The sequence below is a fragment of the Cryptomeria japonica genome, chromosome 9, assembly GCF_030272615.1.
Source record: "Cryptomeria japonica chromosome 9, Sugi_1.0, whole genome shotgun sequence".
In the NCBI taxonomy this organism is placed as follows: Eukaryota; Viridiplantae; Streptophyta; class Pinopsida; order Cupressales; family Cupressaceae; genus Cryptomeria; species Cryptomeria japonica.
In genome coordinates, this window is record NC_081413.1 from 389,427,852 (window position 1) to 389,453,129 (window position 25,278).

The window sequence follows — 25,278 nt, forward strand, 5'->3', positions numbered from 1 at the left end:
TCCAGTCTGAAATGGAATCGAACCCTTGCTAAATAGATCCCCCGTTGGGTGATTTTATCGATTTATTGGTAGACTTGGAGCTCCTTCGATGCTTCTATCGACAAATACAACAATGCTTTGGTTAGGAATGACGCAAGGGTTTGATTTTCCTAAATCGAGACCGTTATATTCCCCTTAATTTTTTTCCAATTATTTTCAAATTGCAAGCAATACAAACACCCGTTAGGGTTAGAAATAAAATCCCAAATCTTGCAGAAAGTAACCCTTCCACCTTTTGATCACCGAGAGCCCAATTTGGGAGGGTGAGAGCATACAGTGTATAGGGGATCGTTAGATGCAAACTGAAAACTGATTTCAATATTTGGGCGGCAAGCCAGCCCCTTCCACTTTTCAGCGGGATATGGAGAATATTGAAGATCACTTGGCGGTAAACCAGCCAAGGATGATATAAGAAATTGAAGAACAATCACTCTATCGCTTATCCAGCGGGAGGACTAAACTGAAATTACAATCAGCTTGACCGCTTATGCAGCGGGAGGACAGTATTACAATATTCAAAATAGGCGGCAAAGCTAGCCTCTTCCACTTATGCAGCGGGACTACAAGCAATAAGCCAAAAGATAGCCATTAGTACTACTAACTAGCTTTATAATGCACATTATGGATTATCAAATCATAAGATATCGCTGTCCCAAAGATAGGCGGCATAGCCAGCCTCTTCCACTTATGCAGTGGGACTAAGAAAGAACAACACCTTGCTGTTAATACTACTAACCAGCATTACAAAACATATAAAATGAAGAATCAAGTGCTGATAACAAGTCCAACAACTGCAACAACAATAGGAAATCACTCCCCAACCAACATAAGCTACTCACACCCAAAACTCTCCTTATATACAACTATGCAATTTTGAAAATCACTAACCAACAACACCACCAAACCATAACCAAAAGCTCCTAACTCACTCAAAACTCACTCAAATCACCCAACAACACACCCAAACCGACAATAAGCATTGAGCGACCAAGTACAAACAGGAAAACAGCATCAATATGACCCCAAACACTTAACACGCATCCCAATGCACCTCCCTAACAAGTACGTCTAGGTTGGAAAGTACAATTTGCATTTAAAATTTGAAAACTCCACAGTGGGGGCTAAAAACTTACAAATCTCATCGCTGGAAGCATAGAAATCTTTAGAGCCAATACCCAGAATCAACAGGAGCCCGCACCGAAAACTAGGAGTGAAAATACGCTTCAGCCATGATGCCAACCAGCAACCAGGAAACACACAAACTCACACCAAAACAGAAAACCAACTGATGCAACCATTCTTAATAAGCTCTATCTATTCCTTTGAGTGAGAAATAGTCTCTCCACAACTAGGTGCTATATCTCAAGCACGAAACTGACATAGGCTAGGAAGCTCGCAACTTTGAAGCACAAATCTGGCACCATTCTGACAGCCCTTCGTTATACAAATTTTCATGGATGGCTAATGAGAAGCCCAACACTCTTATTTATAGATTTTGAAGGCTCAAATTCAAATCCAAATGGCGCCAAATTCCCCTCATTTCACTTTCATTTCATTTCATGACACCCTCCCCCTCTAGTAGAACTTTTTGGAGATAACTTAAGGTGAATAAAATAATAATAATACATTTGAACTTTGGCACCCCATCTCCATGTCTCCTAGTCGCCCTTTTTGAAGGTCACCAAGTTATAAAGTAATAACATTATAAAACGTGAAATACAATAATCCTTGGCGCCACTTGACTTAGGAAATAAAATGAGACTTAGGATAAAAATGATACTTCTCCCTTCCTAAGTCGTCCAACCAAATATTAAAACCTCATGCTAAGGTATTAATTTATATTAAAATTACCTTCTTCTCAAATACTAATTATTGCCAAAATGAGCCGAGAGCTGAAGCACTAAAAATCACCAAAACTAACTGAGTTAGAGCTCTGAACTGAACTACTAAAAATAGTACTGCCAAATATAGTAGTTACTAAAAATAGCATACTGCTAAAAATAGTAAAAGTCATTTTCATCACATTCTGAGCAGCAGTCATGACTTACTAAAAATAGTAAGTCCGGAAATCATCTCTGAAGAATTTGCATTTCAAACCACGCTGGAGCTCTTAAAAAACCCAGAAAAACCCTATAAAGCAAACAACTGTCAGCCTGTTGCAATTTACTAAAAATAGTAAATTCAGAAATCTTCTCTGATTGGAATGCATGTTATACCATCCTGAAGCTCATGAAAAACCCAGAAAGAATCCAGAGAGCAAACTGTAGAACTTCTGCAAACACCTCTCCAAAAACCTTCTTGAAGGCAGAAACCCTAATTTAGTCTTTGGTTAGCTTACGGGTTTCCAAAATAGGCTAAGACTCCATTCATCAGTCTAGAACTGAGAAGGGGACATTACACATCATGTCCATCATAGTATCAAACTTTTTCTCAACCCTCTCTACAGCCCCATCATTCTGACCTGATGTTCTCTCTGCCATTGAATCCACTGCTTTCTCTCTGTTTCTCAATACCTCTGAAAATGTTTCTATCACTGATGGATAATATGCCAAGACCTTTGATTTTCCTCAACAAGCTTGCATATGATAGTAATCAGGTTCTTATTACTTGATTCTGCCTGACCATTACCCTGAGGATAATAGTCAGATGAATGAGCTAATAAGATACCATATTCAAAACAAAATTGTGTTATCTCAAAAGAAGAGAATGTGGCTGCATTATCAGTCACAATCTTGTGTAAAACACCAAACCCGAAGATAATGTTCTCCTTAAGAAATCTACATACCACCTTAGAGGTAGCATGCTTCACTGGTACTGCCTCCACCCACTTGGTGAAGTAATCTGTTGCCGTGAGAACATATGAATGACTTGCACTTGAAGAAGGATTGATAACACAATGAAATCAATATCCCATTGCCAAAAAGGTTCTTCAATAACAACATGCTTTAATGGCAATGCTGCAAGCTTTTGTTTACCCACAAACTGCTGACAATGAACACACTTTTTGTAAATGATGTTCAATTTTCCATTCAATATGCAAGTTATATTCTAGTTGATATTGTAGCTAGGAAATCAGAAATCATCACAAGCATTATAAGCATACTAATCATTAGCTCAATCACAAAAACTAAAATGCAATGATCTATCCTAAACACATTCAATAGAGACATGAAAATTGAAACATTCAAAAAGATTATGCAAACCAGAGGTAAATCCAAATGCTTCCTTCATGCGGCTCCATTGTTCTTCTTTCCTCTTCAAATAGTTTGGTTGTGGATCTCACCTACAAGTGCACATACATGATTGAAAGCAAGTAGATAAGAAAATTGCTCAAAAGTACTCGAAGCGTGATTGATTAGAAATTCGATAATCTGATTAGCAATTAGCTTTGATTGATGAAGATCATCCAATTTATAGATAAATTGGAGAAATGATCAAATTAGCATGATTCAATTCAAATGGAAATTGCAAATCAATTATGTCAATTATGACAAATTTATGACAAATTATGCACCTTCTATGCAAAATTTGTTGATTGATGATTTATGACAATTTATGACAAATTTCTATGTCAAGAATTGATTGATTGTCAATTATGACAAATTATGACAAATTGACATGTCATTCCCATGAATTTAGGAGAGAAATAGGAGAGAAATTGAAATTAGGAATTAGAAAATTGGAAAATTAGAAAAAGAAGAATTAAGAAAATTAGGAATTTAGAAATTGATGAAAATTAGAAAATTAGTGAATTAATTAATACTTTTTCATTTATTAATTAATTCACAAAGAGGAATAATTAGCCAATTAAATGAACATTTAATTGTGACAAGAAGACTTAGGATAAATAAATAAATTATTAATCCTAGAGAGAGAAATGACACACAAGGTTAAATGATTAAATCATGAAACCCTAGAAGATGAATTAGCAATGTGAGAATGACAATTAGGTCTTGATTGAAGATAATTGACTCGATCATGATTCTGATTAACAAAGGACCAATATAATAAATGATTTGATAAATGCGCCAATTGACGAGGAACAATGACAAATTGATCCAAATTGACATAATTGAGACAGACAACGATCGATGACAAATCGATCGCAAAATGACAAAATTGACAAGAGGACAATGATCGATGACAAAATAGATTGCAAGATGACAAGATTGAAAATGACCACGATCGATGACAAATCGATCGCAAAATGACAAGATCGAACATGACAACGATTGATGACAAATTGATCGTTAAACGACAAGATTGAAAATGATAAGGATTGATGATAAATCGACAAGATTGATAAGAGTACAACGATCGATGACAAATCGATCGCAAGATTGACAGGAGGACAAAACCCTAATTAGGATTGACGATGTCCAAAATGATGACAAATAAGCACGCACATTGATGCAATAGGATAAGATCGATTAAAATCATGACTGGATAATGTTGTCGACAAGACCAAATTTGAGAGCGAGACAACTGAAGAACGCAGAAGAAAGACTCGATGCTCGCAAATGATAAAGACCAAGTGCGTAACATAGAAGAAATGTTAATGTGATGCAAAAACTCTAAAATGAGGCAATGCGCAAATGTTAAAGTATGATCCCGCAAGCGTTGACCATTTTTAGGTGTCTACAGATATTATCTTGTTCTATGTATTATCTATTTATATTATAAATCTGACTATCTTCTTTTGTATGGCAGGTGAGAGGAGCATTTATTGATTTCGATGTCCTTTCTCACAAATGGCATTTGATATATATATGCAAGCTGGGTACGATCAAGCAATGCCTTGACCGGTCATGTCTTTTAGACATGACCGATCAAGACATTACTTGATTGTGCCCCTTTGCTAATCGCAGTAATACCAATCGGTGTATGTTTATCTTAACAACCGATACCAATTGGTGTATGCTTAACTTCATAGCCCGATACCAATCGGTGTGTATTTACCTTGCCACCCGATATTAATTAGTGCATACATAACCCGATATCAATTGGTGCAAGCTTATATTGACACCCGATACTAATCGGTGTTTGGTTGATCCGATAATCATTTGTTTACTATTAAATATGTTAAACGATATAAATCGGATTGCATTGGTTAGCCCGATTTAATAATCGGTGAACACAAATAATGTAACCGATATTAAATCGGGATTCTATGCTATAGGATGATTATTGATAGTTAAGCATTTAATCGAACTAAGTAGATTGATCATATACAAATGAAGAATGGTTATCAAATGAAGGATTAATAGCTTGAAGTTTTTCATCATAATTATTGATAGGATAAATGATTGAATGAGAGACTTCATTTGTCTCTCATTCAATCATTTATCTTACCGAAGCTATCATGCATTAACACTTTCGCACCCATCTGAAAGCATCATGGAACAATGTTGGCCAATAATATTTAGCTCGCAAAATCTTATGAGCAGTCACTGGTGCGGAGAAATGCCCACCACAGGCCTGATTATGAAAAGATTCTAACAATCTAACTTGTTGCGCCTTATCAACACAACAAAAGAAAGTTCCGTCAATAGCTTGCTTGTACAAACCGCTGTCCCAAAGAACAAAGTTTGCAGACTTGAGCTTGACATTCCTCTTCTCTTTAAATGATAAATGTGCTGGACATTCACCATAAGTTAGAAAATAGGCCAAATCTGAATACCATTCGTCAGTTGTACTAATGAACAACACTCTAGGGAGATCTTTTGAATCATCATATCCCTAATTATCAAAACCATTTTCAGCTATAAGCTGACAAAGACCCTTTCCGCGAACAAGTTTGGTAGGCCTAATTTCTAAATCATATTCCTAGATCTTTGCAATCCAGTTACCCCTCTTCGTACCAAACTCTTGTTGATTCAAGATTGATTTAAATGCTGTATCTGGAACTAGAACTACAGTATGAGAATTCAGAATATAGAATCTAAAATTCTTAACTACTTTCACTACAACATAAGCATTCTTTTCAACTAAGGAGTATTTAAGTTCACGAGTCTTCAACGGACAGCTCATGAAAGCAATGGGAGATTCAACTCCTTTTGAGTTTTTCTGCATTAGAATGATAGACAAAGTATGCTCAGAAGCATAACTGTACATGATAAAATTCTTGGTGTAATCTGGACAAACCAGCAAAGGTGCATGAGCAATGGCTTCCTTAATCTCATCGAATGCAGCCTTTCCTTCCGAATTCCAATGGAACACGGTTTTTCCTTTCATCATATCAACGATATGACGAGTCTTTTCTGCAAAATCAGGTATGATTCGACGTAGAAAATTAACTTTGCCAAAGAAAGAATGGACAACTGTCTTACTAGCAGGCAAAGAAAGAGACTGTATTGACTTCACTCTTTCTGGATTGATCTTAATACCTTCTTTGGAGACAACATGACCAAGAAGCTTTCCCCCAGTCACTCCAAAGACTGATTTCTTAGGATTAAGAGAAATGCCGCTCTTGTGGCATCTTTCTAATACATCTTGCAAGTGAAAAAGATGATTCTCATGGTCTTTTGAAAAAACAGTGAGATCATCAAGATATACCACAATATATCCATGGCTCTTTGAAAGGTAGCTCCTGCATTGATTAAACCAAAAGGCATCCTACGGTACGCAAAAGTACCCCAAGGAGTAGTAAATGCAGTTTTATGTTGATCAGATTCCCTTACCTCAATTTGGTTATACCCAAAAAACCATCTAACATAGACATCATTTGGTCACCTGTCACTGTTTGCAACACCTGGTCCATTATTGGCAAAGGATAATTATCTTTCAGCAACAACTGATTGAGGTTTCGAAAATCTACATAGATATGTATTTCTCCATTCTTCTTATGCACCGGAACTATATTTGTGTAATGTCCCCTTTCTAGGTGACAAGAGAAGAGTAGTGGGATGGTCTATTATTTGGATCTCGTAGGCTGGCAGTGGTGGATAGAGACTCCTGCAGGGTATTCAGTATCCGGAGTTGGCATTTCAGACAGTTTGAGGGCCATTGGGAGTAGTTCCTTGATTTTAGGGAGATTCCCTATTTTTTAGGAGGTTGTGGCAGTTCCCATATTGGAGGTTCCACGGGACCATGTTATGGTTTCAGTTTCAGGGAGTTTGGGTGTGTTTCCTAGTTTCTAGGAGCATCCCTAGATTTTAGGGATGGGACTGCCAGTTAGCTCAGCTTTTCCGGCATTAGTCACAGATAGGTGACAAAGTTATATTCATGATTGTTTGGTTATTTTGGGCTATTATTGAATATCTGGAGATATTTTAATATATTTAGATATTTCCTAAGTTAGCGATTAAATAAATTAAAATAAGGCTATGTATTTAGTCATTTCGGAGTAATAAGGGGTTTCTGGCTTCATCTGGGTTGATATGCCTATGTGTTATAGCTCGTTGGAAAGGTCTTGAACTTTGCTACATGATTCTCATCTTTCGGCGTCTTTTTGGATGCCTGAAGCTATTTATTTGCAATTTAGTGTTATTTTCCTATAGTTGACGCCATAATTAGAAAATAACACTCTTTTCATAATGCGCCAACTTTACTCCCTTTTAGGGTTTGGCTTGGAAAGGAAAGGAGATATAAGGAGATGAAGACCAAATTGTTCATTATTTTCTTTTTAAACTTATTTTTGCGAATTAGCTCTGAGTGGGTGATTCTTCATTTGGGACGCAAACCCCAACATCAAGACTGGCTGGGACGTAGCCCTCAACAGTTATTGGCATTGGATTCTTCAGGCAGAGTGCATTGTTGACAGAGATTGAGTACGCCATTCTTCACTGTGGATTCAGGTTACAGAGTAAGGGTTTCAGCATGGCAGATTGATTCTTCAGCTTGGGTGTGATCCTTGCAGCCTTAGGGCCACCATTTGCAACAGGTACATCCCACATGGAATGTAAGGAATGTTCAGCCTTAGAGGTATTCTTGATTCATGACATATTATTTTGTGAAAAACTTGGAAGTTGCAGGTCTGCAATTTACAACAGCAAGCAGGTTTGAGACGGAAACCTCAGATTTGGTCTTCAGGAGGATGGAATCCCTTCTACAGGAGGCATGTGGAACACATCAGAAGCTTGTTTTAGGCATATTGAGGGTCATTTCAACAAGCAAACTCAGTAATCATTAGCAGCAAGGTCATTACATCAGATTTGAGCAAGAATACATTCAATTTCAGTGCATTACTTATTTCTTTTGGCAGCTGTACTGTGTCCCAAGGGGGCCGTACCATTACAGATGGCTGTGGAGTGATAATAAATAAAATGGAGGGTTTTAACTCCATTTCTTGTTCTTAACTTCATTGTTAGGATCATCAAGGACTGTGTAGAAGAAATCACAGTCATCAGGTTTGAATTGAGATCAGGGTGAGCAAAACAGTGAGGATTTAAGGCTAAAATTGTATAATTTTGCCTGACAGAATTTGGATTTCTAGCTGGTAATTGGGTTTTTGGCCCAATTTGTTATTGGTAATTCATTTGGAGGTAGTATAAGTGTATTGGTACATCTGGACTGCCCTTGTACCTTCAACTCATGCCTGTATCCATTTCTGGATAGCAAATCAACAACAAACCCCAGCGCTGGATCCGTGGTATGTTTCTAATTGTTTTGGTGAATGTATCTTCACTCCTAGTTGAATGTAATCTGCTGTCATAAATAAAATCAGAAGCTGATATCTTATTTTGAGTTGAATTCTATGTTATTATTGGTTAATGGTTTCAATCCCCATTACCAAAAAATAAACAACTTTTTTTGCATCTTCTGTCTAGTCTCTAAGAACACCAAAAGGCTCTGAAAGATAGTTTATTAATTAAAACTTATCCAGGGCAGCAAAGAATCCATTTAGGGATCTTTCAATTTGCTACCCACGTTGAATGGTGGATAGGAAAGATAATCCGAGCATTTAGCATTTTTTGAATCTCAGAATGGATAGTATCTGAAATTTTAGGATTGTATTGACGTTGCTTCTGATGAAAAGGCATTGCGCCAAGCTTCAAAGGAATATCATTTTGCATCTCCTTCGGATGAAAAGATTTAAGGTCATCATAGGAATAAGCCAATACATCCCTGTATTGACGCAAAAGCTGAATGGACTTCTCTTTCTCTTCTGGAGTGCAATTATTGCCAATATTGACAAATTTAGGATTTTCTTCTGAACCAATATTGTACTTTTCAAATCCCATAGAAGATTCTGAATTTTCTTGTTGTTGCTTCTCGATAAAGCGATCATGTTTATCAAAAAGTTTCTCAAGAGAAACCAACACCTTTGGAATTCTATTCCCTTTTAATTGAAGAATTTCATCATCTGCTTCAAATGATGTATCCGACATTGAATCTTAAGATGAAGAAGATGAGTTGGTTCCTTCAAAATACAGATTATTAAAATTGTCTTCAGTCTGAAGAAAATTTATAATCTGCTTATCATCATTGAAAATTTGCCAATGATCCCAATTGTTAGGCACACTGGGTCTGCAAATTAACTCAATAGTGTATCTATCTTGACCAAAATCAAGATGTGGAATCAACAAAGTAGCTGAGACTGCGAGAGAATCAGTTCTATCATTGAATTCACGAGGTACAACAGTAATACTGAAAGCATCAAAACTTTCAATATTATCCCATACTAGATTCCGGTAATGCTTGAGCCAGTCATTCCTTGTCTGGTAAATATTTTGGACTTGACAGACCACCAATTCCGCATCACCTTGAGCATGTAGATTCTTAATTCCTCTTTTGGGAGCAGCATCCATACCCAACAAAAGTGACTCATATTCAGCTGTATTCTTGGTATTAGCGAACTGCAACTTGAAGGAATATGGGAAGATCTCTCCCTTGGGAGAAATGAGGACAATACCAGCTCCGGATCCATTTGCAGCACAGCTACCATCAAACTCAAGAGTCCAGACGTGATTCGAACTGCTGGTGTCATTAGAGTGGCTAGTACTACCCTTATCCAGGATGGGTGCATTATGAAAAGAAAAAGTATCATCTTTATCAATAGAAGAAGATGAACTTTCTTCTTTAGTAGGAGAAGACTGAAATTCCCCTTCTTGAACAAATAGTTGAGTATTTTCATCAGCAACGAAAGACGAAGCATCTTCCACCATAATGTATGAATCGGAATATCCCACTTCTAACGCTTGATCTTCTTCAGCATCAAAAAACCTTTCACTGGCTGAAAGTATTGAGGCATCGGAACCACTGGAAGGCCAATCTTCAGCAAACTCAAAGACTTCATCTATATGGAGATAATAATTCCCAAAACCAGTAGTTTCAAAAAGGATTTGGGCATGGGGATCATTTGACTTGACAACGGTATATTTGGTCTCCTTTTCAGGAACTAATTTCTGCACAACGCCTTTAACAGGTTTCCTGGCTTCAGTCATATCCATATTAAGCTCACCGCCTACGTCCTTACAAAAGTTGTGGCCCAACAACATTCCATAAGAGGTAGGAACATCAACTACCAAAACAGTCATCTTTATTTTCTTTTCTGGAAAAGTTGCAAATGCAAACTGAGCATCTTTGATTTGCCCAATAAGAGGCACTTGTTTGTTCTCCATGGAGTAACAATGACCAAAAGTTTTGGTCAAGGTCAGCCCTAAGGATTGAGCTACCTTTGCAAGCATGACATTATCAGAGGCACCAGAATCCAAGACACAATTGCTCAACTGAAAGCCATTAATCAGCAAGGAAATATAAAAAGGTTCTATCTTTCCTGGAACAACAGATGGGATGGTCACTAGATGATTGGGCAAATTCTTGGGTTCTTGAGGAGTAGTATTTTCAAGTATAGGATGAGTGTCCTTACTCTTAATAAAGCTAGCTAACCTATCAAATTGATCGGGATTAGCTTGTAAATATTCAACTTCAGACATTTGAATCTTCGTCTTCCTAGCATGGTCAATAATGTCAAAAGTGAGAAATGAACCAGCTAGAGAGGGATGAACATTGTGTGACTGAGATTTAAGGCTAGGCACACTGATCTTAGGCTCATTGGAAGAAATAACAAGAGGATTATGATCACTTACTTGATTCTTTGCTGCGTCCATAGGAAGAGTAGGTAGCAGTGTTCCTCTTTTAGCAATAGTAACAGGCGAATGAACATTCCCTACCACTTTTGTTGCTTCTTGTTGAGCCAACCTTGTTTGGGATCGCGTCATAACAGCATATGCATGAATATGACTTCTTTCAACAGTTGCCGAGTCATCATAATGCATGTACCTTATAGTAGAGTCGCCAACCACTTCTTCTTCAGGATGGAGAAAAGTAGCGTCTTCGGGCTGATAATCAAATGATGAATCATTTGAATCAGCTTCATAATATCCAATTGCTGCATTTTGTAGTGGTGGTTCAAGAGCAAGCCTCTCAGGTGGTGGAGGCAACTTAGACTGGTTTTTAGCAGCATAACCGGATGTAGAATTAGGATATGTCCGCCTTGGAATATCCTAATATGGTGCAGCAAACGAGTTTTGGGAAATTTGTTTCTTCAAAGCAATGATTTCATTCGCCAACTTTTGCACCATAGGGTCTATAGTGCCTGAGGTAGACACATCAAAAGATGAATTCCCTTTAGACCAATTAGGGTCTTTTCTGATTTTACCAGCCAAGATTAAATCATCTTCAATCTCAGTGGCCATTGTTTGAGCAGCAGCTAGGTCCATTGGAAAATCTCTTCTCAGGAAGAAACTAACCTCAGGAAGCCAAGTATTTATGAAGAAACACTTGAGGTTCTCAGGAGTAGGTTGAGAATTTGTAGGAATTCTATTTGCAAGTTTATTAAACTTAGCAATGAATTCATGCATGCCTTCATGCGTATCCTTCTTCATTTGTGTCAACTGAGCTAGCAAGGCATGCTCATCTTCTGCAGGCTTGAAACGTTCCTCAAACTTATCTTTCAATGAAGCCCATGATACAATTGAACCAACAGTAAGGTTATAAAACCAATCTGCTGCAATACCCTGAAGTGTTTCCACGAACAACCAGACAACACCATCTTGATGTTCTACTCCAAGAACACCACAAGCAATGTAAAAAGACTTGATATGTTCATCGGGATGCTGCTTGCCATCTCCATAGAACTTAGGAAAATTGTTGCGAGATCCTTGCGGAAGAGGATGAAGTGGTGGTGTTAAAGCCAAAGGACCAAAAGCTGCCCCCCAAGGACTAGCAAGAGGAGGAGCATTTCCAGCCATGCTAGAAGAGGAAGATATCAACGGTTTGAAAAAGAAAGGAGAATTTTCACTTGGGATAGGCTTCTTTTTCTTGGATGGTGGATAGCTTGTGGTTTCTGATTTTAATATAATCATTCATCAATCATTCAACTATCAAAGGTTTCTGATTTTAATATAATCATTAATTATTCCTTTCAGTAGTTCAACTCACCACTATAGTTGGTATGAATTTCTGTGCATGGCATAAAATGCTGTATCCACATCAAAGAAACGGGACTCGGACTCGGCGAGGCCGACTCGACTTGAACTCCGGAGTCAAAACTCGGCTCAGACTTGGCTGGACTCGGCAAAGTGAAAAATGTAATATCCCCACAATTTTTTTTGATTTTTAACACAACAAAATTCACCCGTTAAGGTTAGAATAATCAAACTTGCGCAGAAAGGAAACGCTGAAAGTAACCCTTTCACTTTCTGATCATCGAGAGCCCAATATGGGAGGGTGAGAGCATACGGTGTCAAGGAGATCGTTAACTCCAATAAATGCTGGAAATGAAATCTCAAATACAATACTGGGTGGCAAGCCAATCCCTTCCACTTATCCAGCAGGTGTAAGAACTACTACAACAGTATGGCAGTGCAACCAGCCAATTAGAAGATTACAAACTGAAGAACAACAATCACTCGACCGCTTATGCAGCGGGAGGACTATAAATGAAATAGAAATCAACTCAACCGTTTATTCAACGGGAGGACTGAGAATGAGATTACAATCAACTCAATCGCTTATTCACCGGGAGGGGAGGACAGTGTTACAATAGATAAGAAGGCGGCAAGGCAACCTCTTCCACTTATGTAGTGGGACAAAGAGCAGCAATCCAAGTATATAGCTGTTAGTACTACTAATCAGCTTTACAATGCAAACATGGATTGCAAAATTACTAGAATCACTGTCCAAACTAGGCGGCAAGACCATCCTCTTCCATTTATGCAGTGGGACTAAGAGAGTTCAAATAAATTGCTGTTAGTACTACTAACTAGCATTACAATATGATTCATCATGGATATTCAAATGCCAAAACCCAAACTAACAACTGCAACTTATTACCAAGACTCATCACACCACACCAATAGACTCACACACCTGAAAAACCAGCTTCAACCCCCAAAAACTAAATCTGATATGAATGAACAACAGGTTGGAAATACAGACCAGCAACATGAAAATCCTCACAAACACTTATAAATCACTCCCAACACACCCAAATTATCTCTAAACACACTCCAAAGACCCTAGGCATAAAGTGATTAAGGCAACACTAAGGAAATGACTCCAACAAAACACAATCAGCATAACACACAACCCCAAACACCTCCAGCAAAAACGTCTACAGCTGAAAAGTACGACTTGCAATATAAAATTCCATACTCCGAAATATTCAACAAAAACTTACAAGATGAATGCCCATGGCATAGGAATTGATCTAGCAAACACCCAGAACGAGCTGACACACACACAAGGAGCTACAAGCGAAAACACACTTCAGCTACACTGGAAAAACAACCACCTAGAAACACACTACAACACTCCCAAAAATCAGAAATCTAATACATAAATCTGCAACATTATCTTCAATCCACTCCTCTGAATGAAGAGCACTCTCTGGCTCGACTAGTTGCTGTATTGCAAGCAAGAAATCAAGCTATGGCTAGGAGGTAAGCGTTCCCTGAAGCTATCACTCTGCATTTTGACAACATTTCATTATAAAATTGTTCTTGGATACCAAAAATGAGGGCCAAGGTGCATATTTATAACTTTCTCCTCAAGTCGAACTTCCTTTCCCTCCAATATGGGATTAAACATTCACATTCAAATCTCCTTTAATTTGCTCTCATTTGATTTCATTTCACTTCCTCCACAAATCATCCAAGGGATAATAATATTTCATTTAGAACCAAAGCATTTTCTCCCTTTAGTGGCTGCCCCATATAGACAAATATTAAGTCAATTGCTAGGATATAATTTCAATGAGAAAATACCTCAAAAGGGACGTCCAACCCAACATCAGTCAAAAATAATTCTTAATTCTTCAAATCGACCCCCTCAAGATAGCAAATATACTTTATGAAATATTCATAAAGTGAGATATGGCGTCCAAGGAAATGAAGTGAATTATTTTCATAAAATTAACATATTTCTTTCTAAGGCGTCCATCATGCCTTCAAAATAATTCACTTGTAAAATATTTTTCCTCAAGCATAAATCCCCCAAATAAGCTCCAAGAATGTGTTGTGTGTTCTGCACACACACCCTGTCCTGGACAGGGGGCCTCATCTTTTTATCTTGCAATCTGCCCAGGAAAGAGAGAGGTCTTTTAAAACCAAAATGAAAGAAATTGCTCAATTTGCCTTAAATCTCTAATTTTCTGAAATCACACATTTAAATCAAAATGGCCGCTTTCGTATCCAAGCTAGGCGTTTGAAGTAAAGCAGAAAATCTTGTGTTTTTGCTGATATACCCAAGTTTCATGAGCGAAACCCTAAAGCAAATCGCACATTCTAGTTTTCCAACCCGAAATTGAGAAGGGAGAAAAGATGTTTTTATATAAAGTCTCGCATCTTGGCCAAAAGGGCTGAAATTTGAAGGGGATTCACAATAATCATTGAAAATAAAGTCTTGCAAAAGACTTCAACTACCTGAATGAGAGAGGGAGGGCCGTAAGAAAATTCTGGCTTTCAAAAAACTAGTAAAATGCCGAGTTTGCCCGAAGCAATCTCTTGATAGCCCCGACTTTGCAAAAGGGAAGAAGAGCCCGAAATTGCAAGATGTTGAAAAGGGCTGACTTTGCATAGTGCACGTTCGTAAAAAAAGAAGAAAACGCCAAAAGCCCGAACTTGCCATGAAATGGTATTTGAACAACCAAAGACCTCCAAAATCGTGCAAAACCTTCAGTTTTCCTGAAAAAAAAATCTAAAGCTCAAAAATTGCGCAATACAAGGTCTAATGCTGAAAAACTCAAAGTTTTCAATTTCGGCTCTTGAGCCGAAAGTGATTAAAAGTTCAAATTCATGCAAATCGGTTTTAACCCGAAGGAAACCAGATGGAGATAGCGACTTTCATTTCCCCGTGAAATGCCGCAGAAGACCCGATGTTGAATTTAGTGAAAATCACACAACTCATTTACAAATCCTGAATTTGCTGATCGAGAGGGCAAACATTTTGAAAGCTCACACAAAACACCAGACGATGTGACTTAAGTCAAATTCACACATTCTGGGCAAAATGCCTAAAATTTGCAAGAAAAGGATGTTTCGACTTGAAACCAGAGAAACTAAAATCGGGCCAATAGGGTAAAATGTGCGAAATAGAGGAAGTTCACACTTGTTAAAATAAAGCCGAAGTTTCTAACGCAATATAAAGTCGCACAAAATAATCAATGAGCCAAAAATTCTCATAGGGCCGATTCTGCCAACCAAAGAGGGAGACATTCAAATCATTAAATTGCCCATTTTCCTCTAGGTCGCGAATTTCATCAGGCTAGGGGGGTGTCAAAATAAAATAAATTTTGGTGTGCATTTCATGAGAAGAAGCCGAGTTTTCAAAGTGCCTTCAAAGGCCGAATTCTGCCATGACACTTTTAATTAAGATGCAAAGTTTTCTTCAAAGGGACATTTAAAAGTTAAATTTAATATTTGTTGAAATCATTTTTTATTTTGCAAGATAATAATTCAAATCGTAATTTACTGTTTGCAGAATCAACGAGCTAAGGCGTCAACCTGAAGCGCAAAGTGAAGCCTTGATCACAACCAACGCCGAAAGAGGAAATGCAGGACCGCACCACAGAGCGCAAAACGAAGCATGGGGAAGCGCACCACCATGAATGACAAAGTTAGAGTCCACCAGCCAGACTGAAGACCAAGAACACAAAATACTCAAAATGTGCATTCTCAAAAATACACCGCTGGAAGAAATTCCAAAAAATCAGTTTAAAAACTGAACTATTTTACTGTAAAAGAACTGCCTGTGGGTCCCATTCAAGAATTTTAAAAAACAAAGGGATACAGGTCAGTTGTGTTCAGCTGCCGGATTGACCGAATTAAAGCCAAATAGTTGTAGGTAGTTGAGATATTGGTTGGGTGGATAACTGAGAATTGAGTAGGCATGGGTTAAAGCTACCATGCTTCTCGAAGGCAGATTGCAACCCTTGGATGCAGTCAATCCTAACCTCTGGTTCAGTTTGCAAAATCTATAAAAGGCAGAGGCCTTTTTTTTGTAAAGGGTTAGATTTTTAGGTTTAGATAGTTAGATTCTGGTTAGAATTTAGTAGCTAGAAGTAGCATAGAAATGCTGCTGAAATTGTTGTAATGGCAGCTGAAGCAAATATATGAACATTGAAATATGGTGTTTGTTATCTTTGTTTTCTTCTGTTTGCATGGTTTCTTTCAGCTAGTTAGAATTAGAGTTCCGTGATTTTAATGGCAAAATGTGGAGGGGTATTTGATGCATTTCAGGTTCATACCATTGGGGGCCTGCTGATTGTAGGTCACCGTGCATGGTTAGTCTGAACCCAAACTATGTTTAGTTAAACTGCAAGTGTTCGTCTTAGGCTGCGCCAGAATTGGGTGCCTAAATGAGTGTCTCCAGTCTGAAAATCCTTCACCCCTTGGAGATTGCACCGTTCTTGTCTAGTTGTGAGGATGTCTCTGGCAAAACAAGAATCTGTTAATGGAAATATGTCTACCCGCTACACTAGTCATTCTTATCGCTGTCCTTAGGATCCCTAAACCCTTCTCTTTTTCTTTTATTTCCCAACTAGAGAATTAGATACAGACCAACTTGTTGCAAAACGTAAGGCCCCTTGTGCTCCCAGCAAAACACATCGACCGTTGAGTTATCCCATAGTCAAGAACTGACATTTGGAACCTTGAGGTTGTCCCCTTTGATTGATTAAAAGCAGCATTAGGGCTTCCTTATACAAGAGAGGATATGATACTTGGCGAGAACATTCTATTCTATGTTGGCCGGATAGAGTTGCAGCGATGCGACTTTAGACGCGTCAACATAATTGGTGCTAGAAGGAGGGCTCTGTTAGGTTCCTTGCAGCAAGTTAAGTCTATTGCGCCCTTTTAATTGCTATATTCGGGATATGCAAGATCCGTGTTAAACCAGATTAGCCAAAAAAAATTTAGAAAATTTGAAAATACCAAAAATTTCTGAGTCAGTATGTATGGTCAACTACTTCATGAAGGCTGTCCGCAATCCAACATTTTCCAATTCCAGCAAAGGTTGAGTCTATAGCTATATCCCAGGTAGCTGTTCGAGCTCGCATTCGCAGGTCACTGCAGGATTCATGGCACAACAGAGCACGAAGAATCGAGCTGCATTACATTCCTGTCAAGGGTTGAGCTTGCATTGCAGGGGCAAATATTCTTTTGGGATATCCCCAAGTCAGAAGAGTTCAAACAGTCGGATATCCCCAATCCTCTATCCAACACTGATGAGTTTACATGATTTAAGGACCGGATTGAGAACCAGTTTGGTCTCGAAGAAGAATTATGCTTGGAGAGTGTGTTGTCACCTTGGTGGTGCAAAATTCACCGCACTCCACATTCAAAATTCACTTGCTCGCTATGCATGGAGGCAATCAGTCAAGTTAAAACCCAATATGGACTACTGGAAGAACTAGAGGAGAGCATCACCAACAAAGTGTGGAGTGCCTACCTTGCTGCAGATGAGTATAGACAGACGCAAAATCAATGCAGAGCGGCACTCCCTGATGATGTTGAGATGGAGTTGCCAATTGTTGAACAAGATGAACCAGTCAATCAGACTATGGCAGCGAATGATTTTGCTGTCGTTGTGCTAAAAGAAGATGTGACAGAAGATGATTGTGCTGTCCCTGCACTTGATGAAGCCAGGGCGGAAGATAATGATCAAGTAAGCCTCGTAGAGCAACCCGACGCTGAAAAGCAATTTGCAGCAGCCCCACCAATGCAGGATGTAGTCCAAGAGTCTGTCAAGGACATTTTTGAGGATCAATCGATCGAAGAGTCCCTGCTATTCGAAGATATGCTGACAGAGGTGCATAAAGCCGCATTGTTCATGCAAACCGAAGATGCACCAGCAGATGATGCATTCCACTTTCCTGAGTTTGAATTCAAGACTGCTTTTCAGCCTGCACCACCCGATGAAAAATCTGATGCTAATTTGCACAAGCCGGACGTAAGCGAGATGCTACACCACTAGTTGTGACCTCTTGAGGTAGCTGAAGACCCTCCACCACATGACACTCCGCATGACTCAGAAACACGCCAGGTTGTTTCTTTCCCTCCTGTTGTTAATTTTGAAAGTTTGCAGTTTGATTTTGAATATGTCGGGAAAGCAACCTGTAAATGGATTAACCACAAACCTAACGAACTTCCCCAATTGTTAATACTACCCGATGTCCTGGTTAAATCCGAGAGTGGCCAACTGAAAATTTTCTTTTCAGAATACAAAGACAAGTCAGCCAAACTTAGGACTATCCCTGTTGCCCTGTTACTGCTGCATATATTGAGAAATCATCCTGGGTTGGGGACGCATGCGAACAATCCACATTTTGTACAGTCGGTCTCCTCTTGTATATAATTAGTTTAGGTTTTTGTTTTCTGTTTTATAGTAGTTTTGCTTTCTGTTTCTTAGCTTAGTTTCCCTGTTTTTCTGCTTTAGTTAGTTTGCTTTGCTGTTTTAGTGTAGGTTTGCTTTCAGAAGGGGTTGTCTCCCTGTCGTTTTGTGGGGGTATGTTTGCTTTTCCTAGCTTTGGTGTGCAAAGTCAGGATGTTTTTCGGTCTGATCCTTGGATGTCGACTTTGGTAGAGCACCTAATTGACGGTTGCCCCCGTAGTCAGTCCATTTGGTTTAAGGCTTAGTCTTTTTAAAAATTTAGCTACTTACTGCTTTTTGTCACCAAAATTGTAATCATTGGACATTTAAACGCTTAAAATCGTTTCAATTTGTTGTTTGTCAAAGGGAAGTCATTGCAAGTGAAACAAAAAATTTGAAGCTTTGCTTCAGGGACCACTGTAACACTCAATCCCATGTAGGCTTCATTGCTTACCAGCCAATGTGAAAAAGTGAAAACAAAAGAAAAATCAAAAGGAAAGAAACTGAAAAGAAAAGAAATATCAAGTTGCTTGGCTTTGGGAATGCAGACACCTCTGCCGGTATTCAAAATATATCTACTAGAAACAGAGCAATCTCTGTGGGCTTACAGGCGATAACTCCGCTGGGGCTATAGACGCTCACTGGCAGCGGGGCTCTATCCAGGTTGCTTTTGGGGTTTGAGTCCACAAGTTAACTTGTCTTGATTGAACGATGATGTTTCAACTTTCTTTAAGCAGGAATGAACTTCACTACACACACTTGATTTTCAAGGTTGGTGACTTGATTCAGTTTGCGACCTCAATTTTATTTTGAATTTGTCTTTTTGTCATTTGGGTTGTTTTGTGGGGTATATACCAGAGATTTTGGGGTTCGATTCGGATAGTCATCCTTGAAATGTTCAGGAACATTTCCTAGCCGAGTTGCCATTTGTTGTGCGTTCTGCACACACACCCTATCCTGGACTAGGGAACCTCGTCTTTTTATTTTGCAATCTGCCCAGGAAAGAGAGAGGTCTTTTAAAACCAAAATGAAATAAATTGCTTAGTTTGCCTTAAATCTCTAATTTTCTGAAATCACACATTTAAATCAAAATGGCCGCTTTCGTATCCAAGCTAGGTGTTTGAAGTAAAGCATAAAATGTTGCGTTTTTTCTGATATACCCAAGTTTCATGAGCAAAACCCTAAAGAAAATCGCACATTATAGTTTTCCAACCTAAAATTGAAAAGGGAGAAAAGACGTTTTAATAGAAAGTCTCGCATCTTGGCCAAAAGGGCCGAAATTTGAAGGGGATTCACAATAATCATTGAAAATAAAGTCTTGCAAAAGACTTCAACTACCTGAATGAGAGAGGGAGGGTTGTAAGAAAATTCGGGCTTTCAAAAAACTAGTAAAATGCCGAGTTTTCCCAAAGCAATCTCCTGATAGCCCCGACTTTGCAAAAGGGAAGAGGAGCCCAAAATTGCAAGATGTTGAAAAGGGCCGACTTTGCATAGTGCACGTTTGTGTGGTGTAATTGAAATAAAATAACATATTTAAGTGAGTAGGAATTGTGTGGTGTGTATGAATAAAAGTGTGTGAGAGATATATTATAATTTGTTATTAAAATATATAATCATTCAAATGGTTGCATCTGCATTGAAGTGTTGCATCCTTTCATGCTAGCTTGCCGGTTCAGGTTCGGGCATCGGTACGGCAAAATTTTGAAAAGGGGCTTGGGTTCGTTAGTACAAAAACATGTAAATGTTTTATATATATATATATATTTATATTTGTGCAGCCTGTAAGCATGAATTAAGATTAGCATGTCACATAGCATCATATAAACAACATAACAAACATAAACTTGTAATGATAGCATCATGATCATACCATAATAGCATCTTATACATCAAGTTTAATATCAAAATGACAAAATATTCAAGTATCATTATTTCAACTTTCAACAATATAAAGTTTAATCATCAAATGGATCAGCTAATTCATCATCCTCCTCCTCCTCTTCATCATCATCATCATCATTGACATTGACATTAGATGAGCCAACACCACTTGCACTTGCACTATAAGTTTGCTCACCCTCCAAGTCATCAAGTGTCAATGCAAGAAGCTGAGAAGCGGGAGCATCCAAATCAGTATGCTCTGGCTCTATATCCCACATCTTCGTTTCCCCTTGTGTGTAGTCACGTTGTTTGTGTGAAAGAAGACGTAGGTTGGAATGCACATATACTAAATTCTCCGCTCTTTTTGATAGCAACCTATTGCGCTTTACTGAGTGGATGAAAGAGTATGTGCTCCAATTTCTTTCTGAAGCAGATGAACTAGCAACCTATGAAGACAAAGTAAACAATTAAAGTTATAGATTAATAAAATTAAAATTAAAAATTACTAGCAACCTATGAAGACAAAGTAAACTATAAATAAACTTGTGAACTTTTACAGCGAGGGGTTGTAGGTGTTGGAAGCATGCACCATGGAAGTACCACCAGCTATGAGCATCCTTCTTGGATCTATGACGAAGTGCCTCAACACTTAGACCATTCCCATTTGCGAATTCTATGAACTCATTTTGTAACAATATCTCGCAAATCATCATCAGGATATAGTCTAAGAAATGCTGCCTTGTACCCATCAGATACTTCTAGATCTCTCCATGGTGGAATCCTTCCTGGTTTATCAAGAAACTGATTTCTATAGTACTTTGGTGTCAATGCATAGGCAAGAAGATGCAAAGGGGTGGTCATCTTATTCCACCTTTCTACAATAATTGCTTTCACTTCTTTGAAGAATTGCTCCTCGGGGTCATTCTCTTTTGCATTTATAGTGAACTTTATTTTTTCAAGCATTGAGTCAATGCCATCATAAATCTCACCAATGCAAGGCCTATCCATGTCGGTATAGCGAATCATACTCATAATGGGCTCAGTGATACTTAGGAGATATGTAACAAGATCCCACCATTTCTCATTCAATATTCTCTCCCTAATTTTTTCTGCCCTCTCACTGCTACTCTGCTTCCATACAGTCCAATTGTTGCTGATCACCATATTGCATGGTGCCACTCTAACTTTTGCAAGTCGTCTTAAGACGATTGTGTTTGATGCAAAACGGGTCTCAGCAACCTATAACACAAATTAATGCCAAAATGATTAAAAAATAAAGCCAAACTTTAAAGAAGAATACATAATATAGCTTACACAATGATATTATGAACATTGAAATTAAAAAAATCAGAAAATGTAAAATTGAATTACTATTTCACTTACCTTCAATAGCTCCAAATTCGAAAAGGATCTAAAAATCCCTTGAGACATGTGGTGGTTTGTGATGAACATCTGGATGTCCTCAGCCTCCGCATACACATCTCTGATCCATTTTATTTTAGTCCCAATCCTTTGTAGCATAAGATTGAGTGAATGGACCGCACAAGGTGTCCAAAAGATGTGATCATAGCATTCCTCAACCAACAAACCAGCAGCTCTACAATTTCTTGCATTGTCCATTATCACTTGGACAACATTGTGGGGTCCCACTGACTCAATGGCGGAGATGAGAATTTCTGCAATAAATTGGCCATCTTTTACTTGGCCCTCACAATCCACAACTTTCAAAAACATTGCCCCTTTAGGGGACACCGCTATGACATTGATCAAGGGACAATTTTTAGCATCTTTCCACCCATCTGAAACAATTGTTACACCTGTTTCTGCCCATGAATCCCTTATGGGTTTCAATGCATCTTCAACCCTCTTCACCTCTTTGTCCAATAATGTTCCACGTATCTTCTCATAACCTGGGCCCTTATACCCTCTTGGAGCTTCATTAACACTTTTTATCATTTGCTTCCAATATAGGGAGCGAACTACATTGAAAGCCAACCCATTTGCACAAATGCACCTTTCTATATCTTGGTCAGCAATGTCTCTACTCTCATTTTGAAATGCGGTTTCTAAAGGCCCCTTTGTTCTTTTGCGTGTCAAGGGTGGATCATTTTTAGATTCATTTGTGGAAAAGAAGGGGTGGTATTGTACTACAACATCGGGATGAGATGGGGATTGCATTCCCCTTGTTTTCTTTGCAGAGGTTTGAGTCAATCTACGAGCTTCTCTCTCTTCTGCCTCCTCGTGCTCCTTAAAATATTTCATCACTATCTCATTTGGTATAGGGTTACCTTCTTTTCTAGGGCATTTTTTGATGCCTCTTCCTTTTATTCCACACAAATGGCCTACTACCCAATAATATGAACTATTACGTTCAATACCACATCCTTGGCATCTCCAACGAAATCCCCCACCTCCTAGAAGTGGGTTTAAAATGTCAACATACTTCCATAAGGGAGAATTCAGATCATTTCTTTGTTTTGTAATTGTTTGTTTATTGCCAATGGAGGAAGAGGTAGATGCCATTCTAGTTCCTATGGAAAGAAATAACATAAACATTTTCAAAAACAAAAACAAAATAATGAAAAACAATTAATGTTTCATGTTTGAAAATTTGGGAAACAAAAATAGTTGGAAAAAACTGTTAAAAAATCTACCTCTTGTAGGCAATGGTAGCTTGCAAATGTATGGAAATGATGCTGCAGCACTTGTTGAAGCTTTAAAAATCAGTCTTCAACTCCTCCTATTTGATCTTGGAAGCCAAATTTTGTTCACCCTTTCTTCAACCTGCTCTCATAAAACTTTTGTTTGCAACACAAATGAGGTGAAATGAGTGAATATAATGTTTTAGAAGTCACTTTTAGGGTATAAGTTTCACTTTTTACATGGCGGATTTTAAAAAAAACTAAAATTTTGCATTAAAAAGTGCGTTTTGGGCTGCCTAGCCGTCTGGGTTCAACCTGGGTCCTCCCGAGTTCGACCTGGTTCGATCTTAGTCCACCCGGGTTTGACCTGGTTCGATCTTGGTCCACCCGGGTTCGAACCGGGTTGAACCCCCTCTGGGAAATTCGAACCTTGGTCGAACCAGGGACCCGGACCATACCGGACCCGAACCAGGGACCCGGACCATACCAGACCGGAACTAGGGGTGTCTAGGGGCGAACCCGGTAAGCTAGCTTTCATGTGATCATTTAAAATATAAAAGGGAGTAAGGTCTTGAGAAGAGTGTGTGGTGAATAAAGAAGAGAATCAAGCATATGCACAAGATTGATGAGGAGTCATTAGTGAAGATGATTTGCTGATTTATGATCAGCTTAAAGCAGACTTGAGAAGGAGATTACTTGCAGATTTTATGAAGAGATCGTAAGGAGATTATAGAAGTCTTTCAAGAGAAGTTAGAACCATACTTAAAGGTAATTATATCGTAATCAACGCCATAAGAAATCTGAGTCCAAATTCAGATCAGACATTATATCTAAGTTATTACTTATAGAATCTCTAAGATCTGGAAGTAAACTTAGTTCTCATTAGTACAAAGACATTCGACAATAACATTGATGGACTTCTCCCCTTCTCCCCATGCCAATTACATAAACTAAGTTTATTGATCTTTGACATGACAATTCAAGGGGAAGTTATTACAATAAAGCAAGATAGGCTCTATCTCCCAAACTATTCTTAGAATTTTAAGTTAAATATTATAATGAAATGTATTCAATTCTGATAAAATTATGTTTATTAATATATTTCAACTCTCACTTTAAATTAAAATTGTTCTCTCAAGACTAAATGAAGGCAAATCCCAAATGGGGACATTACAACAAGACTATAAGTAAACTGTACACATGTAAATTGTAATTCTATTTCAATGAACTATAAGTTTACTCAAGCATTTTAACTACATGAATAACCAAACTAATGGAGATTTGTTCCATTTGCATGAGTTTTGTTGGTGCTCTACATTGTAGGCTCCTAAATCTCGAAAGCTAGGCCATTCCTTAGTGCCAAGGGTGTCAAACTTAGGGAAGATCACCTTTAACTTATGATTAGGTAGGGTTAATGATGGACTAATTTGCTAAGGTGGGTAGTGTCTTCTTTAGCTTTAGGCTCCTAGGCCAAGGGGGGTATTCCCTGAGATGTTGGGTTAAGGAATAACTATAGGAAATGGAAATAAACCCTAAAACAAACCATATCCATTGCATAGAACACTCCTATTTGTTTGTAACTTTGTCAAAAGGTACATTCTCATCTCTTGACAATAATCTCCTATCTCTTCTTCTTCCCCTTCATAGTACAAGAGGACTACATCCACTTCATTTTGGTTGCATGCAATATTTTCAACAACTAATTTTTTAACAATTTCTTCATCCACTTATTTCTTGTCATAACAATGTCTTCCTTTGAAGTTCATCTTCTTTCATAATAGCCGATTTTTGTGAAGTGTCCAATCTTCCAACATGAAACTCTCCAACCTTTTAAAAATCTTCCAGCTCAAATAAATTCTTCTCTACTTAATTCAATCTGTGCATGGCATGCTTTCATTTATTG

The 25,278-nt window shown here is 38.2% G+C and overlaps 1 protein-coding gene across 1 annotated transcript in view; it reads left to right on the top strand.

Annotated features, from left to right (window-relative positions):
* Positions 1-25,278, top strand: part of LOC131072891 (peptidyl-prolyl cis-trans isomerase CYP37, chloroplastic) — a 155,565-nt gene that overhangs the window by 12,714 nt on the left and 117,573 nt on the right. The window lies entirely within an intron of this gene.